Genomic DNA, 21,586 nt, shown 5'->3' with positions numbered 1-21,586 from the left:
TTCCTCCTTACCACTCCCCATGTATTATGACTTCTAGAACAACAGCAAAAAATCAATTAGGAATTTTATCAAACAGCTTGTGTACGTGTAAGAGAAACAACACTTAATGAAAGTGGACATCAATGAGAATGATCTTTTAATCTACTTTAAAATAGTAAGACAATAGTCATGAATCATTGCAAAACTTCCAAAAGACTATAAAAGAGAAAATTTTAAAAAGAAAAGAGATTACCATGTTGCAGCAACACCAGCTTCAATATAACCACTGGTTGTTTTTTCTCTCTCAAGGCCTGCGCAAGCTCCTTTGTGCCTAAAAATTGAAAACATGGAATGAGGTTTTTGTAGGTACCTATATATTTTTTATACCACATTAAGTTTGGCTATGAAGTTAAAAGATTTCATGTACATACTCCAAATTTAAAGGATATGTTTCACCTTCTATTTACAATATGGCTCAAAGAATAGTAAAAAGATGATGAAACTCTTAACAAATTTAAGTTAACAAGGAACATTTGTATATATAAAGCCCTCTAATACGTCAGCCTTTGTGTGTTTTAGGGTTTGGAAGAGGATATCCTCTGGCAATTCTTTAACTTTAGCTATCTTGTGCCTTTTACATGGATTTAGATGTATATTATTGCCTACACAACAAAGCAAAAACCCAACCCTAATCTAAATATGCTTAATTTATGTATTCTTTCTAATTAATATATAAAGAAAAAACAAAACAGAGATAAAAGAAACAAAAAAACCCAACCCTGATCTGAATATGATTAATTACAAATTTACTAATAAATTAAACTTACCTTTGATACACCTTTTCCAAGGTAGTCTGAACCTCCATCCCTTAGTTCAAGTGCCTCATAAATTCCTAAAGGAAAAAAAAAAAAAAAAAAGGACACAAAGTTTGGTCTATGAGACAAAACACCAAAACATATCTGAATGTTCAAATCCTCTCACAATTTCTTCACTATATCATGTATTTTCAAAATGATCTAACAACATAAATGAAAATTATCATCTCCACAGTTCATTTCACCGCTCAGATTAAGTATTACTAATTTAAGACTAATATCAATTAAAAAAAAAAAAAAACACGAAGATTTGATTAAGGAACATACCAGTGGATGCACCACTTGGAATAGCGGCTCTACAAAAAGCGCCATCTAAGGTTGTCACAACAACCTACATGATTAAGGAACAAAGATTTGATTAATTAATCATTAACAAAACCCTTGTGTACGATGGTCATAGACACACACAGATTTTCGATACGAAACAAAACAGTCTATAACACAATATCGAAGAAAACACACAGATCAGGGGCATGGGAATTTAAGAATCGAACCTCGACTATGGGATTGCCACGACTGTTGAAGATTTGGCGTGCCTTGATGGCCTGGCCTGGATTGTGATAGCCATAGGAGAAGAGAGATTTTTAGTTTCAGGAGTGTGTGAGAGAGGCAGAGAGGAGCAAGCGGAGTTCATGGTTTTTTAAAGAGTAGGTTTTTTTAGAATAGTCGGGTTATTTTTCTTTAAAAAAATTAAACTTAAATAAATAAAATAAAAAGAATTAAAAAAAAATAGTGGTGATATGGAAAATTGTGAAAGCTTCAAAAGCTCCAGTTATATATATATATATATATATATAGATGATATAATTTTTCACTTGATATTCAGAGCATCTACAGTATACTCAAAGAATAACATAATCCACCAGTCATTCAATATCCACACTTTTCACATAATACATCTCTTAATACTTTAAGGTGCACAGCTTTCATTAAATCCTAAAATACACAATACTCCAAAGTTAAATATCAAATTGTTAATTTGGGGTCTATACATATAAAACTAAAACTAGCTCCTTCCAAAACTCAACTAAGGCTCCCTCTACTCCAAGCTAAAACCTGTTGACTGAAGAGTGGAAGGGGTGAGCTACACAGCTCAGTAAAGGTAAGATACACGAGAATTTAATAAAGATGCATGTAAATCAAATCATTTCATTCTATAAATATTCAGACAGGAGAACATCTTTTCATGCATAGTATTTTATACTATTCATAATAATAACATATACGCTTTTTATCGATAAATAATTGTTCTCCTTTTTCTTATCAGAACAATATTTTCAAAACCTTTTGAACTTCTTTCATTTCTTACAAAGTCACAAAATATAATATTGATTATTCAAAATCATATACTTACATACATACATATATGTATATATATTCTCATTACAACATAGCCATTTTAACTTAAATAGGATAATTGGTAACTTTGTCTTAAACTTGAAATATCTTAAAGAATAATAAAACTTTTCTTCATAAACTTCTTCTCATAAAATATTATAATTTTCATAGTTATAAAACTTAATGTTTCATAAAGAACAGATATCTGATAACTTTTTAACATAAACTTGTACTTTCATCAGAAGTTTTATCTTTATAAAAAACTAGAACTTTTTATCTGATTCTTTATCTTTAAAGCACAACAGAACTTCAGAAACTCTCATCTTTAAAGAACAGCTTTTCTTTTCATCATAAACTTCTTTTCATAAGAGCTTTTAACTTTTCATAATGCATTTAAACAAATCAATCTCTCATGATCAATAAAATAATATAGTTGTTCATAACATATTGGTTAGTTCACATCTGATAAACCTGTACTTATTTGGGAGGCTTCTAGCACCTCCGTGCTAAGTATCCAGCATTCCCACAATGCCAGGTATTCTTGGGATCACATCATAATGCATATCTTCAACCATTGGGATCGGTTGACTTCCTCCACAAGTTGGTCGTAACCAACAAGAGCGGGTATAGCAGAGCCAGTCCCACTTTTAATGGCCAATCAGATAACATTTTCCATAGAAAACTAGTAATTAACCTCTACTGGCAGAGTTCAAATCACCAGAGGACATAACCTGAAAACATTTTATACTTATACATCATACTGAAATTCATAGTTGGCATAATATTTCATAATAAAAGCATTTCCATTGTTTTTTTTTTAAACATCATGTTCGTGGAATTAGTGATAGCATTAATATGCTTAAATCATATACATAAGGTTTTGAGAACTCACGAACATACCTTTGTCTGAAACATGATTAGATGTCATATCTCTAATAAAAAACCTTTTAATGCATAATATACTTTAAAATAACTTCATAACTTATCAAATGCTCATATAACTTATCCCTTACCTGAAAGCAGAGGAATTGAGAGTCTAACATCGAATGAGCTTAGACTTGGGTACTAGTAACACCTAAACCAAATATCAAAACTTATTACTACCAATTATACCTTAGAATAAACTTACTAATTCAGCTCAAAACCTATCTCTTATAATCAAGAAAATCCTAATCCCACCTCAACGAGGTTCCCCAAACACAAAATACATTCATCAAACAACATGATGTACTAAATCAAATAAAAACCATCATTCTCATATTTATATCATATCTTCGGAGGAGCTAACTTCATTTCAAAAACGTGCTTTGAGATTAGGGCAATAATGTATGCATAAACACAAACTCTTTTAAGCATGGTCATGTAACCATATACACTCTTAAGGCAACATACAACATGTTGAACAAAACAGCTTCATAAATACAACTGTCGTATAGTTTAGAATCCCTCCTTTGAGTACTAAACCTCAAACCAAGTTACACAAAATTTATCTATAATCCATACATACCAAAAGATAAGCATATTAAATTATAGCTCAAAACATTCACCCTAACTTTAGAATTAAATTCTCAAAGTTAGAGTTAACAATTACTGTTTACTGCTCATTTCAGCAGCATATGCCTCATTTGTAAAATACAAATGGGCTATCCAAACGCATCTAAACATCATGCGATTTTACAAAGCAACTCCTCTAGATGTATAGTAAATCATATCAATTTTGGAGTCAAATCATGAAACCATGATTTACTAAAAATAATATAAGACAACGTGCTCAAATCTGTCCTAACAGAATTTCATGCAAATTAGAAATTAAACCATTATTTTTATATTGATCCAAAAGTTGTGAGACCACTTCCATTACAACCATATGTGTCTTGGAATTCATAAGAACTACTCCTAGAATCCTAATTCATTGTATAATATTTAATGCATAATTTATCATGCATAAATACAAAATCTATCACAGAGGCAGCTTTGGAACATTTTCTTGTAAAATTATAAAATGATTGCAAATAGTCTTATTATCATATGGGGATTTTTATACACTCATTAGACATGTTAGAAAATACTTATATATAGTCATTTAACCATTTAGAGCAAAATTAAATACAACAAAAATCCCAGCAGTAACATCAAATGTACACACCCTAACTTTATATTACTTCCTTAATCATATACAATCATTAATTAGTAAAAAAACTAATCTACCTTCAACAAATCACCAACATAGTTTCAAAGCTTCTTAAAACACTATATATATATATATATATATATAGAGAGAGAGAGAGAGAGAGAGAGAGAGAGAGAGAGAGAGAGACTTACAAGTTCATGATTTCCTAATTTCACAAACCACAAATACCATTACTAAAAATTCCTTGAAGAAATCATGGATTCTAAGATGAGAGTAGCTAGAACCCTTACCAAGCTTCTGGTTCTTGAGGGGAAATAGACATAGAATCACTCTTGCATGAAAGGATTTTCCTTTCCTAGTGGTTGAACCCGAGTATAAGAGGCAGAGAGCTTGAGAGAGTCTTTTCTTTCTTTAGGTGTTGGACTGTGGGTATGAAAGAGGGAGAGAGCTTCTTGAGTTTTCAGTTTCTTTGAGTGAGTGTGAAGAAGATATGAGATGAAGTTTTGCCTTTCTTTTAATGTGTGGACCTATGGGTTTGACAAAAGGGACATAAGAGAGCTTCTAGCTCTTTCCTTAAGAGAAAAGAGAGTAAAGTGAGTGAGAAATTCTGATTTGTGTGTGTACCCATGGAAAATGAGAGCAAGAGAGTTTCTTGGATGTTCTAGAGTTTGAGAAAAGTCAAAGAACAAATGAGGTGTAGTTTATCTATTGCATGGCCAGCCAACTGTTGGTTCTTGGGTTTGTCAACTTGCATGAAACTTTAGCATTATGTGTTGAATTTCCATTGGTTGCATGTGTGGGTGGAATTTCCACTATAACAACTCATGCATCATGCTTAATTAAAATACCAACTATGAATCTAAAAACTTAAACCGCTTAATATAATTTTCATATACTAAGTATATATTTTTATAATACAATTAGTTATTCAATTATTTATAATCTTTACTATTCTTATTCAATGGTATTATAAAATAATATGCTTATTAAATACTCTTATATTAATTATAGAAAGAAAGTGGCTTAAAATAATAATTACCCATTAAAACACATAGTTTAATTATAAAGTTGGGTCGGGGAGTTACAATATTGCTCCCCCCACTCAAGACCTCTAGGATCTTTCACTTCATCATCATCTCATGTAGCCTTAGCATCTTTGTATTCTTCATCACCTACCACTTCCTCTTCTGAAGTACTATTAGGCAATGAGAATTTCACCTTCTTGGTTTCAACACCATTAATCCCAACACTTATCTTTGGAGTCTTCTCAAAATTTTTAATCTCATTGAACTTCTTCTTACAGATCTTCACATGCGTACTGTACATATTGCAACATGCATGTCCTCTTGCAACAACCAATGGCCCTGTAGTAAGTTTCCATCTTCCATTACCAAGGTAGTTACAATAACCGGCCCGATCCATAGCCAATGTAGAAAACACAGCCATCCTTAAATCTAGAACATGTCGCACATTCTTCAACATCACAATGCTACCAACATTTGTTTTGATGCACACATCACCAATTCCCACAATTTTTGAGTAACTAGAATTACTCATCTTCATTGTACCAAAGTCTCCTGCTTTGTATGTGGTAAACAACCCCTTCGTAGTATGGTGGGGGGCTGTAGAATCAACAACCCACTCAACATTATTATTAGCAACATGCTCACACTTTTGCTCTTCAATAGAAAGCACCACAACATCATTAGGAATCACAGCAACTATAGTATTTTTCTCACTACCATTCTTTTCATATTTTCCTTTATTTTGTTCCTTATTCCAATGCTAACAATTTCTTCTTAAGTGACCCTTTTTCCTACAATGGTAGCATTCTCTAGTTACCTTGAATTGAGATCTATCTCTTGATTATGACCTACCATTGAATTTTTGATTATTAGGTCCTCTGCTTTTACCTTTGCTCTTGTTCTCCATGACAAAAGCTTGATCTTGTGCATTGTCTATATTCACATCTCTCCTGCGAACCTCGTCATTTAAAATCAAATCTTGAATATCATTATATTTGAGTTTGCTTTTCTCTGCAGAATTACTCACCGCCATTCTCATGGCTTCCCAACTGTTTGGTAAAGAAGCCACAAGAACCAATGCACGAACCTCATCATCAAATTCAATTTCCACTGTGGATAATTGATTTGTGATTGTAATTAACTCATTCAGATGTTGTACTACAAGAGTGCCTTCTACCTTCTTCAGATTAAATAACTTCTTCATCAGATACACCTTGTTGTTAGCCAACGGCTTTTCATATATGCTAAACAAAGCCTTCATCAAATCCACTGTGGACTTTTCTTTTACAACATTATGCACAACTGATCTTAGCAGAGTTAATCGAATAACTCCCAATACCTATCTATCAAGAAAGTTCCAGTCTTCATCCCTCACAGTTTCAAGTTTCGTCCCTAAAAGAGGCAGATGCAATTTCTTCCCATAGAGATAATCTTCAATTTGCATCCTCCAATACGCGAAGTCTGTTCCATCAAATTTCTCAATTCCTGAACCCTTGCCTTCTTCTCCGGCCATCACTTCCACTCTAACCTGACGCTAATAGCACTTGTTAGGTCCTAATTATATTATTAACAATATTAGCAATCCAAAATAACAATCATACATAAGAATACAAAATTTACGTGGAAAATTCTTTCTCTTTAAAGGGAAAAACCACGGGACAGACTCCGAATAATTTCACTATTATCAAATTAATTACAATAATTCTTGTGTATGCCTCACGGCTAAAGAAAAAAAAAATCTCTCTTATTTTTCTTTGCTCTCACACACAAATTATCTTTCTCAAAGGCAGCAATCCTTTTTATCTATTCTTCAATATGCGGCGCCCACAAATTCAGCACAAACCATATTTATATATAACCTAGCCTCACATCACAATCCCAATACTAGTCAAATAAGGAGTCTTTCAACCAATAGCCACAGACTCTTATTTCAAATAGGATTAGTTCTTTTACTTTCCTAGGAGTTCACTGACTCCTAATTCTACTTGAAGTAGAGTTCTTGATACAAGCCCATTGAATGGGCTATCACGTGGGCTGGACCCACAACAGCGGCATACTTGTATTAGCAAAGATCATTAGTCTAACTAAAATTGTAAAAAGTAGCTCAGAATCAAGTGGATGCTCTAAAAAAAATTTACTACTTTCCAAAATAACACATAATTTACTATAATTATAGTAAATAATATGTGCATATGTGCATTTTGCTTATCAAAAGATAAGGCTTATATGTGCATATTTTTTGGTGACCTATATGTGCATATTGCTTATCAAAAGATAAGACTTTTTGGTAACTTTTATATTAAATATATTACAAAAAGTAAAAATTCAGATTATTTGTAAAAAAATAATTGAGAAAAATGAAAAAAAACAAAAATTTATGAAGTAATTCATAGTGTTTAATTTGTATTGTTTTTACGGTTTTGCCAATATTTATTTATTCAATTAAGGAAACAAAAATGACTTTTCATAAGGCATGTATAGAATACAAGGATTGTAATCCGACTGAAATTTGAGTCAAATATTAGACACGCTATTTGTTTTATGAACCAAAAATAAAATATTGTTGGTGAATTTGATTGACAGGTTATACAAGGAGAGATTCAAAACACAAAGGCACATTACATACTTCACTAAAACATCATGGTAAATTTTAAAAGATAATGGACCAAGTTATACTACACAAAATATAATCTCTTAAATGATGTTGGATAAACCATTTTCTTTTAAAATTATCAAGTGTTTGCTAAACATATTAAACAAGTAGTTGTTAAGGGAAAATTTTTAACACACATAAATTGCTACTTTATCTATTTTACTATAGCATTTTACAACTCACCCAACATCCCAACTTTTATTTTAACATACAATATATTAAAATAATAAAAATATTTCAATAAAAATAATATATCCCATCTCTCTCTCTCTTCTCTTTCTTCCTCTCTAAATGTGTCTCTCTCTTCCTCTCTGTATCTCTCTCTCAACAACCCATAACATCTACCCACCACCCAATCCCAAATCAACTAAAGCACCAAAAATTAGCCACCTCCACCAACTAAAACTGAAACCACAACCATAATTAGCCACATCTACCACAGTCACCACCAGCACTCCACCAGTAGCACTCCACCACCAGGCTACACTCAACAACAACTACCAAAATCCATTAACATTAAATGAACAACTACCTTAAATCACACAACTGCAACCACCACCCAATAAAAACAAAACACACCCTTGAACCACCACTAACCATCCATAGTCACACCAAGAACCATAACAATACACTGCACCCAAACCCAAAAACACCATGTTTGAAGCAAGCCACAAACCCAACAACAAACATCACGGCTAAACCCACCAACAAACCACAAACCAATAACCAAACTGCGAAGCAAGCTACAAACCAAACCCAAATTGAAACCACCAACAAACCACAACCAACCACTGCCACCCAATCCCACCACACTCTAACCCAAATCGAAACCACAACCCTATGAAAATTAACCCATGAAACTCACAATTTTGGAATAAACATAGAGTGGGATCCACTTGCTATAAGAGAGATGATATATATAGTTGATACGAGGTATAATTTTTCACTACTTGGAGTTGGATGCATAAATTGATGGCTCGTATAGATAATAATTAACATCTCTCATCCCTAGTTTGTAGGTACTCTTTGTCTGATGAGAAATTGCGAATATTATTTACTCTTTGTATAGTGAGAATTAATGAAGATAAATACAAGATGATGTGGGATATCAACGAGACTAGCACAAGTAGGTATTAAGATGATGTGATACATGTTATTTCTTCTTTCTTTAGATGAAAGTAGTTCATAGCAAAATCACATCATCAATATGTAGGACTAGCAAATTATAGGAATTGGTTGGTTAAGATTGTTGTAATTATCATGGTTTTTGTAAATCTAGTTTATGTGTTGAAAATCTAAACTTCTTTATGGTATAAAACAAATTGATAGCAAATTAAATCAAAACAATTTCTTTCTACTACAATTATTATTATACAATATTGTTGCTTCTTATTTGCAAGCCATTTTACATTTCCAATGATTAAAAATATAATTGAATTGCACATTTTTTTAAAATATTATTTTTAGCAAAATCATATTATTTTATTTCTTATTTTTCTTTTTTCTAAAATAATTTCAACAAAACACAAAACTCAAAAGGTTAAATAAATTGCTCCTAAACAAATACTTCGTGTCTGTTATTGAAACAAAGAGCATTTTAATGTGAAGGACTCTCAGTTAGGGGTGTGCATGGGTTGGGTTGGGTTGGGTTGAGTTGGGTTGGGTTGAGGGGATTTTTTGACCCAACCCACCATGGTGGGTCAAAAAAAAATTCAACCCAACCCAACCCAACCCATCACATAAGTCCAACCCAACCCACATGGGTCGGGTTGGGTTGGGTTGAACCCATGGGTTTGACAAAATTTATTATTATTATTATTATTAAATTGAGTAAAAAAAATATAAATATTAACATATTAAAAAAACCTAAAAATTAGTATCAATATAACTCTTTAAAGGCAAACAACATTAATGACTAAATAACAATAGTAATTTATTAGGATTTGTGCGAACTAATTAGCTTTTATATAGGATAGGAAGAATTAGTTATTTAAAAAAATTATTAATTATATAATATTATATATATATATATATATATATATATATATCTATATATATATATATATATATATTAAATTAGTATTAATAGGAGGAATCGAGGAAATGTTGCTCTACGGCTAGTTTTTTTTTTTAATTATTAAATGTATAATATATATTTAAATATATATATATATATATATATATATATATATATATAAGTGCCCTATAGCTGATTTAAAAAAATTATTAAATATATAATATATTTTAAATATATATTAAATATGGGTGGGTCGGGTCGGGTTTGGCGGGATTGTAATTTTATGACCCAAACCCAACCCAACCCACTATAAAAAAGCCGGGTTGGGTCGGGTCGGTGGGTTTTCTGCACACCCCTACTCTCAGTTGAAAAGATAGTGTATAGTATTTTTTTTTTTTTTTTAATTCCAAGACTTTAGATGACCCTTGAATTGTGTGCACCATTAGATTTTTTACGCCTAAGCTTGGTACTTTTTGTGTTTAGGTAAGGGATTTTCACTGTATGATTTTGTCAATTTTTACTCCCAAGCTTAATTTTTTTTCTATATTATATTTGTTGGGTTATAGATTAACTCCAATTAATTAATTCAATTACTCAAGTTGATTAATTAGATTAAATTACTTGCAACTATCATGAGGGTACCAACAATTCACAATTCTAATCTGGAGTGTTGCGGAAATTAAATTTGACATAGTGTACGAAGAAGTAAACAATTTGTGTATATATATATATATAATTTAATTTTATAATATGAAAATAGAAATAATACGGAAACGGTATACTAGTATTGACTGGTACCGAAATTTTTTGTTCCTTTGACCAAACCGATAGGACTTCCAATACAATATTGATTACCTTGGAGTACGCATGAACAAGAAATTGGATACACTTTATATTATTTACTATGTTCTTTTCATCATTTTTTATTTTGTCCTATTCACTTATTATTCTGTTGCAATAAATTTCAAATATTTTAATACAATAATATATGTGTTGTTACAATATACAATTTACTACTTCAAAAATTTTATTACAATAGATTGGAAATAATTGCAAAAATAATTCATATCAAATTATTGCAATAATATATTCATAGTAATAGATAATTATTTTATGTTTGTCTTTGTAATAAATTGTAAAATGATTAATATCGAATTATTGCAATGATATATATATATATATATATATATATATATATTAGAAACAAAAATAAAATAAAATAAATGTTGAAGCATAAAACAATATCACCAAATTTATCAAATTAAGGCAACTTTATGAAATTGAGAATATGATAAAATAGTGGTGAAAAATGACCTTCACTACCACATAAGGATCACCACCACACGAGGATTAGTTATATATGGACCATCAAATGCTATAAAACCTCTTGCATTGAAAACCTTGCCGAACAAAAAGTCCATTTGTTCGACTATATCCAATGCAGTTTTAGGCAGCATGGAATCATTTGTAGCTAGAATGTTAGGTGTGGTCTACTTAATAGGAAAATCTTCCATATATAGAACTGCAAAAAAATTTCAAAACCAACAAATTGAAACTATTAAATTGGATTTAGGTAAAAAGAAAAAGGCACACTATATCAAAGCCCTATACAACAAGTAATTATGATTGATGCAATGCATGATATTCAAGTTCTAAGGGTGACTAAATATGATTTTTCCAATAAACAATTTGTGTGATGTAACAATGTTCCTATCAATACAGATCAAGTGAAAGGTCATAATCAATCACAAAAACCCCACTTATACCCTTTTGTCTTGCTATGTATTGGAATGCTGTCCCCCTTTTCCAATTAACTGCCATGGAGTATGAGACATGTTCTTACACTAGTTTAAATTTTAAAAGAAGTTAAACAAAACATATTCAAAAATCTACACCAAAATCTAATGCCAATTAAGTTTCAAGTGATGTATTAGCAAAAACAAAATGAGTTTTTTTACAAAGAAGCACAGTGCATGTAAAGCAATGATATTTTAATATTTCTCATTGTAATAGATTATAAAATAATTTATACCAAGTTATTGTAATGATATCTTAATATTTGTCATTGCAATAGATAGTAAAATAATTTATATCAAATTATTACAATGATAACTTTGTTGCAATAAGCTATAATTTTGAATTTTTTGTTGCAATAAATTTCAAAAATAATTGATGTCAAGTTATTATGATTTCTTCATTTTATGTTATTGCAATAGATTGCAAAAGGCATGTTTGTAATATAAAAGTTTTTTTTATTGATGAGGTGGTATATTGTAAATTAGGGCAAAATCAAAACAATATTAATAATGGAGGATTCATTAAAAAAGAAGATGTTATTCCAAATCAGAAATTACTAAAACTAGAGGTTAATTCCTTAAGGGGCAAAAAAAAAAAAAAAAAAAAAAAAAAAAACCCTAGAAACCAAATCTCAACTATAAAACTAAAATTAGTAGAATTATAAAGTCATACAAAATTTTCTTCTCTAATTAATTATATAAAATTACTAGAAGCTAATATCACTCTAATTGGACCATAAATTAATTAACTATAGCTAATTTAAATTCCAAATCCTTGCAACTCTTGAATATATTTTTTCACTTAAAAAATCAGTAGTGTAAATTTTAAATATTTTCAAAATTTTTATTAATATTATACATACCCAAAACAGTTAACAAATTCATACAAAGATAGTAAACCACAATGACACAAATTGGAATCCAACAATAAATAATTAATTGTGAAGACAATAAAACATGACTTAATTTGCTTTAGCATCATCGCTAAAAACAAGATGATGTTACTGTCATAAGAATTTTTGGATTTGAAAAAAGCCCTGTTTGACACTCATGGAGTCCACCAATAATTTCAAAGCCTCCAATTGGTTGTACTTGACACACAAGTGTAAAACAGTCTCATTCCCATCAAGTACAATCCAAATTGAGTTAGATTGCACATTGATCAACTTCTTCACGACATCAACTCGTCCTCTCATTGCTACATAGTGGAGAGGAATTCTCCCATATTTATCACAAATTAAGCATGCATTGTCATTTGCATGTAACAATACTTGGACAATCTCTATGTAGCCCTCAATAGAAGCCAAGTGAAGGGGGCAACATTTGTGTAAGTCTAACTCAGCAGCAAGGCAAGGATTTTGAGCTAAAAGAGTTTCAATGAAATCAAGGTGACCAAGCTCAGCTGATATGTGTAATGGGGTTTCACTGAAGGGGGATGAAGAAATTCTATAAAAAATGTGTGGATCTTTATCTATTAATCTTTTCAGTGTGGCTGTACAACCATTCGTTGATGCGTTGTAAAGATCAACAATATCATCTCCTCCATTTGTTTATATATATATATATATATATATATATATATATATATGCTTCTTCTCTGTAATCACAATTCACAAACTTTGTGAGTCCCTTGGTGTCCTTATTTGGAGGTTGTTCTTGTTAAGGACTCCGGTCTTTTGGGGTGTGTTGGTTTGATGCTGTTAGAAATACTGAATGAATGGTATTGTATTTCACAGGTAATAGAGTATACATGAGTGCCTTTATATAGGAGGTAAAGTGTGTAGTACAAGCATGTGTACTCTACAAGTAAACAAGGTGGGCCTACCCATAACCCATTACACGTTAACAACCCTTCTCAAACTCAAGGTGAGTGTGAGACCAACTTGTGGTTCTTAACCAAAGCATGGAGGCCTCCCTTAGGATGTGACTTGGTGAAGATATCTGAGAGCTGATCTTTAGAGGAGACTGAGAACAGTTTGAGAGCATCATGGACAAGATGATAACGGATAAAATGACAATCAATCTTGATATGTTTAGTTTGCAATCTGGCAAGGATGCGATGGAGTAAGAGTGACGGCAACGAGACAGAGAGTGAGCTATGACGACAATGAGGCAGAGAGGCAGAGATGAGAGTGATTGAGAGAGTGAGCTGCAATTTGGGCTGAGCTGCGACAACGATGAGAGAGAGAGGCAGAGACGAGAGATGTAATTGAGAGAGTAAGGGAGAGGCAGAGAACTTAGAGAATGAGGCGAGGGTTTTGTTTCAAGGTTAAATTTGTTCAATGTGTACGCTCCAAAAGATGCTGTATAGGGAAAAAAGAAAAAAAAGAAGGAACGACGCTGTTTTAAGGCTTGAACACAAGGCAACCATTTGAACTGTGTGAACTGGTCACAGTTCACAAAACCGTATGATCAGACCGTGGTTTGTACGAGTCCAAGCTTTTTTCACATGGAACGGTTCTTCAACTTAAACGAACCGTAGAAGTGAACGGTTTGAGGGTTTCTCGTGGACCGTACGGTCCAATCCAGGTTTAAAAACCTTAAGGAACATGGAAGACTGTACACCATCGACATCCACTGCAACAAACCAATTGGTTAAGGAGCTGACTGCTGAAGTAGTTGAGTTGAGAGAGAAATGCAATTGTGTTGAGTTCTTGAAAGCTGAAATGGCATTGATGAGGAAAATGTTTTCTCAACTCGACCCACTATTACTCTCTCAGGTAAAAAGTTTGAATTCCATTTGCCACTTTTTTTATAACTTGGACTTGTAGCAATATTTATAGTGTTTCTAGGGAATATTGAGATATAGGTGGATTGCACAAAATATAACAAATTGCACCATCGGTATTGATAGCATAGAAATATATATAGTGTTGCCAAATTATTAAGCACATTGATAGCATAGAAAAAATATGTGATATTTGGCTAGCACTTTTCACTATGTTGCGTTGAGAAATAGAAGATGGAGAAGTTTGATGCAAGTTTGATTCTTGCATATGTTTGTCGTGAGTTTGATTCCATGCAAAGTTCAATTAGTTCCTTTGATGTGAGTTCGATTCTTGGAAAAGTTTGATGTGTTCAATGGGCTTTGCCACATTATTTAATGTGTGTTGGACTAGTGATATTGTGTCATTTAGCTACTAACATTGTTGTTAAATATACTAATTCATTGTGTGTTTATTAATTCGTAGGATGGTGATGATTCGACAATGGATGTTCATTCCCCCTATGATCACTTATCATCCGATGACAGGCATTAGGCGATGACGATGTAGGATGTGGGCCTTATTTTGGAGTAGCTAGTGTTACATTTTGTTGTTTATAATAGAGTTTCAAACTTTGATATATGTCATACTTGGAAACTTTATTATAACATTCTAGACAATTGGAATGTATTCTTTTGTGCATGACATTCTAGACATTTAGGATGTATTATTTTGTGCATAACATTCTAGACATTTGGAATGTATTATTTTGTATATATTTATTGGTGTGGTATTATTAAATATATTTGGTTCATTGGTTTAAAGTGGTATTGTATTTTGATTACATTACAGGTGCTTGGAAAATATGTATTATAGGTTTATTACAGGTGCTAGGAAAAAAAAAAAAAAAAAAAAAACTATAGTAGCGTTTTTAACCGCTGGAATAGTGTATTTCAAAAGTTTCGTTGATCACCCTGTACTAGCGATTTTGAAACCGCTGGTATATGTAGAACCTATTATAGCGCTTTCAAAAGCGCTGGTATATGGCTAATTTTTATATCCATTGAAGACCTATGCCAGCGCTTTCAAAAGCGCTGGTATAGGGCTTATTTCTATATCCATTGAAAACCTATACCAGCGGTTTAAAAGCGTTGGTATAGGGCTTATTCCTATATCATTGAAGACCTATGCCAGCGATTTTGAAAGCGCTGGCATAGGTAGAACTTATTACAACGGTTTAAAAACACTGGTATAGGTCTTGAATACCGTTGGTACAAGTCTTAAAACTACTAACTAGGAATGTCCCGACACAAACAAAAAGCGCCGGAATAAGGTCCGAAAAGTGCTGGGACCTATGCCGGCAGTTTTAAAAAGCGCTGGGACCTATACCAGCGGTTTTAAAAAGCACCAGTGTAGGACAGGCGATCTTATTGCCACAGTCGTTGCGCAGTGGTAGCAAGCGCTGGGAAAAAAAGTGCTGGGATAGGCCTTTTTGGCCTATACCGACGCTTTTTGGGGCTATCCCAGGGATTTAAAAATGCTGGGATAGCCCCAGTTTTTTGTAATGATTTGGGTTAACTAGCCAAAAAAATTACTTAAATTCTCTCCCAATTATTCTAGAAATTTTCCAAATAAATAACCTTCATCAAATCCAACCTTCCCCTTGTGGGTATAATTGATAAATCCTTTTATTTCATTGCTCTTATGCTTCTTGTCTCTATAAGACTATAATGAATACCATGTATGTGTGATTATGAATATTTATAGACACACATAATTAAGCTAGGATTATTTTCAAGCTTATGTTGGTATATTAATTCTCATTATTAAATGAACACATCCATGCATGTATAGCATGGGTACCTTTTTTTTTTCTTTTTTTTTTTTTAAAAAAAAAATTTAAGAACTTGGGTATCACTAGAGATAGTGGCGAAGCTAAGGAGCTGACTTTTGAAAAATTCTCCAAATGGTAGTATTAAAATAAATTTTTTATTAAAAAAAAACTTTAAAAATTAGGAAAAACTTTTAATCACCGGCCCCCTAAGATTTTTGACCCAAAAAAAATACATATTAAGAATATCAGTTCTAATAAACTCAGCCTATATCTTTTGGCCCATAAACAATTAAAGAAAAAAGACAAATCGCTTGTAAATTAGGATTCCTACTTCCTAGTACTAATTAAATTAGGACTCCAAAATCAGAATAAATACACAAAACACAACCCAAACTTTCCAACTTTGAGAATCGATCCAACCTCACAAAGTCACAGCCGTTTATACATTAAAAAAAAAAAAAAAAATGGTCTTACGTTACGCCGCTTGCTGGTCTCCACACAACACTGCATCGCCTCCGAGTCCCCTTTTAGCTGGACTTGACGACCAGTGGTATCCCTCTCTCTCAGCTCTGTTTTGTGTTTCTGTCGTTAGTTGAGTTGTATGTTTGGTTGTTTATGGCTTGAAAAAAAAAAAAAAAATCTACAATTTTTATTTTCGAGAATAGTGGCTGGCTTGTGGTTTGGTTTATTTGATGTTTATATTTGTTAAGAAATTTTTTGATTTAATTTGCCTAATTGCACATAGAGAGAGATTACTAAAAAAATTTCATTATTTAAAATTTAATTTGCCTAATATTAATTCCCTTCTAGTTTTTTGTTGCTGCAGCTGCCATGGACTCCGAGAATTACCTGTACGACAGTGACGCTGATGACTACTATTACTATTCCAGCGACAAAGACTACAACAACGAGGATGACAATATAGAAGAAGAAGAAGAAGAAGAGAAAAAAATGGAGCTATTGGAGACTATGACGGTGAGTCAAGAAGTAACAAGAAGGCAAAACAAAGTTACGTTGTATTGAAAGAATCAGATATTCAACAACGTCAAGAGAACGACATCGCCGAGGTATCCAATGTTCTTTCCATATCAAAAGCTGCCGCGACGGCGCTTCTACTTCAGTACAAATGGAGCGTGTGTGACGTTCTGGATGAGTGGTTTGCTGATGAAGAGAGAGTTAGAAAAAAAAGTAGGTTTGTTTGAAAAACCGGTTTTCTTGCTGCCCAAGAAACTTAGAAAAGTTGTTATGAGAATGTCCGCGTTTCTATGATGGGTTGGGTTAGTTGTGTTCATCCCTTTTGTAGGGAGTGTTGGGAGAAGTATGTGAGTGTGGCAATTGAGGATGGGGTTGGATGTTTGACATTGAGATGTCCTGAACCGTGCTGCAACGCTGTGGTGGATCGTGATTCAATTGATTTGCTTGCTAAAATAAGATAAGGAAAGGAATTTACAGTATTTGTTAAGGTCTTATATTGAGAGTAATAAGAAGTATAAGTGGTGTCCAGGGGTGGATTGCGAGTATGCGGTGGAGTTTTGTGAAGAAGGTGACAAAGAGTACTATGATGTTTGTTGCCATTGTAGCAATAGCTTTTGTTGGAATTGTATGGATGATGCGCATAGGCCAGTGGATTGTGAGACTGTGGCTAAGTGGCAAATTAAAGAATAGTTCTGAGGCTGAGAATACAGCATGGATGTTAGTTAATACAAAGCCATGTCCAAAGTGTGGAAAACCCATTGAGAAGAACCAAGGGTGCATGCACATGACGTGCAAGAAACCTTGTGGACATGAGTTTTGCTGGATGTGCCTTGGAACATGGAAGGAGCATGGTGAAATGACAGGTGGGTTCTATGCTTGTAATACATTCCAGAAGAACAAGGTAGAGGGAAAGTATAATGAGGCTGAAGATATCAGAAAAAGAGCAAAGAAGCATTTGGAAAAGTATACTCATTATTATGAGAGATGGGCAGGCAACGAATCATCAAGGAAACAGGCTGTTAAGGATTTGAAGCATATGCAAAAGGACTACATAGGAAGACTTAGTGACCTACGAGGGGCAACTGAGGCTGAGCTTAAGTTCATTACAGAGGCCTGGCTGCAGATAATTGAATGTAGGAGAGTGCTTAAGTGGACATATGCATATGGGTATTACCTTCCTGATGATGGAGACAAGAAAGCAAAATCAGAAAGGGGGTTCTTTGAGTACTTGCAAGGGGAGGCAGAGTCTAATTTGGAAAGGCTTCATCATTGTTCAGAGAAGGATATACATGACTACCTCGACAAAAAGTGTCCAGACGAAGAATTCAACAATTTCCGAGCAAAGCTATCCGGGCTTACCACAGTGAGAAGGAATTACTTTGAGAATCTGGTTAAGGCATTGGAGAATGGCCTAGAAGATGCGAGCTCTCAAGAAGCTTGCAGTTCTCAAGAGGCTTGCGGCAAGATAAAGAGTAGGACACCAATAAAGAGAGGAAGGACTAAGGGTAAGAGGAGACATAGTCAAAAATATCCAATAGAATATGTTTCTTTGTACAAAGAATTCCAGCCAAAAACAATACTAAGCAATTTTCCTATGACTTCAGATATATGTTGAGTATTTTTTGTAATCAATCGAGCACATTCTGGATTGATTAATAGTTATTTTTATTTTATATTTATCATTTTTATGGAATCTGTAGTAATTCTTGTCTTATATCACTAGATCATTATGTTCAAGATAATTGGCATTGCCTGATAATGTTTCAATTTTCACATCTTGATCATATACAATGTGAACTTGCAAAATGGGCATCCGTCCATTTTTTAGTTACCTTAAACCCTATATTTGTTTGATATTTGTATAGGAATTTGAAGAATTTTCTCTTTTCTTTTCAAAATATACACACACAATTTAAACATATATAACTGGCAACTCTGCCAAAAAATAATTGAGATTGTAAAACAAATACACATAAATGTGGCTTGGTCAAAATTCTTCAATAGTATAGGTTGAAACTTGGTTTTCAAGCATTCTCAACTATTAGCAGTAGGTTGTACTTCAGGACATAATACTGTGAAAGACAAGTCCTTACTTAGCTTATGTATTTAGAACAATGAAATAAGATGCAAGCAAAGCATTGTAAATGCATGATTGATTACACCCTCTTGGATGTGAGATTGTGTTAGAATTTACTTAAAACTTCATTTTGACAGAATTACCTGTCTGGAATAAGTAATAACACTCAAATCAACAAATTTGGCATTAAATCACTTGTATGCTGTGTATACACAGATGCAATATTCTGGATGATGTTGCAACATTGGCAGACAATTGGATTTATCAAGGAGGAGGTATATTGCTTTAATTCCAAAATTAATTATACTGCCACATCTGTAACAATACCTAGTAGCCCAGTTGTGCATTGTTCTTAGTGATAACTTCTACAACAAAGTTGGAACATACATATGGAGAAAATCAGAAATAGGTTTTGGAGATTTCTGAACAAAAGATCAAGGAAAAAGAATAAAGAAATTTCTTTAAGATACCCTCATCATTATTATTGCAGTAGTATTCTAAGTCCAAAAACAGAGTACCCAAAAACAAAACTGAAAAAAAAAAAAAAAAAAAAAAAAAAAGGAATCTTACATGTGTTGAGTGAGATTACAAAGGCTAATAGGCTGACAGCTACTGGTTATGAAATCCCTTTCTTTATGTATGGCTTTTAATACTATCACAATAAAAAAGTCAGATTGAAAGCTGACTTGTCCGGCCTCTCAGTTTCTAAACTCTAAAGCTTTTTTAATCATCATCTCAAGTAACCAAGAAAATTCAAATTGTTTGTTTCAAACCACTGTGACACATACAGGCCTTTCTCAGCTTTCAACTAGCTTTCCATCTAATCTTTTCTTTAAGGAGTTTTGCCTGGAACATGAGGCATAGCTGGCTTAGGTTTCTTTATCTTTTCCACCAACACAGCTTGAGTGATAAGAACTACACCAACAATTGACACCGCATTTTGAAGTGCACACCTTGAAACCTGACAAGGATCTGCAACTCCAGCACTGAGAAGATCTTCATATCTGCCAGTCATTGCATTGTATCCAGTTTGCCAATTACAAGTTCTAGTCTTTTCTACAACAATTTCTCCATCGACACCTGCATTAGAAGCAACTGATTTTGTGGTGCAAGGAGAACCTGCAGTTCAACATTAGCAATAGTTTCTATGATCAGGGCAGTAAATGTCCACAAATAAGGTCCTAAAAGATGTTAAAAAACCAAAAGATGAAAAATGAAAGTTGACAGTTTCAAATTTAAAGCATAATAATCTATATTTTACATTATCTGACTGAATTCTGAACTAACAAACAAATAAAAAGTAAAAGTTTCCATGAAACAATTTAAGAAAAGGGGAGGCCTCAGATGAGGGACAGGATCTTTCACTCACTGTCATTCACAGTAGCAAATATGCTTACTATTTCTTACCAATTGCTGGTAGTATAACTACTGCCAGTTTGTTGTTTACACATGCAGACCCAATCCTTAGGATTAAACACTAGTTCTGACAATTTTATCAGGCAATCTCTGTTCTAGGCCATCTCCAATTTATGTATCATGGCACCAGCCGTCTTTAAAAACATTTTAATTGATTACTCCTCCCAAAACAAAATATCAGTATGGTGATAAGGGATCTGATCTGTTTTAACAAATGAGGAAAATCTGATTGTATGTACATCATAGATTTAAGGGTTTACTGGTTCAGTATCTAAATTAAATAATCAATAAGCCTAAAAGATTTGTAAAAAGGTCTATAAAACTCAATTAAATAGGTCCAGTAACATAATTGTTCAGAAGCTGCTTTTGCAGCAATTCATTCTTAAGGCATCTCTTATATTAATGTTGATGATTTGATGCAATTACAATAATGAAAGGAGTTTAAAAAAAAAAAGGTCCTATAGTATTCTTTTTTTTTTAGATGACTATGAGGGCCAGCAAACTAGGAAATAAAAAATGTGAGTGAACATCTGGCTGCAAACTAGTGCAAAGTGAGCTATCTCACCATTTTGAGATGTAAAGATATTAATATAATGCTAAGTGGGAATGAGTTGAACTGTGTCGCAAAGTAACAAATTAAGAAATTTAGTGAATGAAAAGCAGATCATAGTCATGATAGTTTCTTAACATCAAAACAGCCTCTGATTCAGAATAAACATTATCTTATTATTTAAATATGTCATGGAAAAATTAAATAATCAAGAA

At 32.8% G+C, this 21,586-nt stretch overlaps 1 long non-coding RNA gene and 1 pseudogene across 1 annotated transcript; one reads left to right on the top strand and one right to left on the bottom strand.

Annotated features, from left to right (window-relative positions):
* Positions 1–833: 833 nt before the first annotated feature.
* Positions 834–1,363, bottom strand: LOC126720059 (uncharacterized). Its single transcript, XR_007653232.1, has 3 exons — positions 1,349–1,363; positions 1,122–1,185; positions 834–871 (listed from the first exon to the last, which is right to left on the bottom strand). It is a non-coding gene; the product is annotated as an uncharacterized LOC126720059 (long non-coding RNA).
* Positions 1,364–14,363: 13,000 nt separating this feature from the next.
* Positions 14,364–18,960, top strand: LOC126719394 (probable E3 ubiquitin-protein ligase ARI5; annotated as a pseudogene).
* Positions 18,961–21,586: the final 2,626 nt, after the last annotated feature.

The sequence above is a fragment of the Quercus robur genome, chromosome 3, assembly GCF_932294415.1.
Source record: "Quercus robur chromosome 3, dhQueRobu3.1, whole genome shotgun sequence".
NCBI lineage: Eukaryota > Viridiplantae > Streptophyta > Magnoliopsida > Fagales > Fagaceae > Quercus > Quercus robur.
Note: the sequence above shows the minus strand (reverse complement) of the source record. Positions and strands in the feature narration are given on the sequence as shown.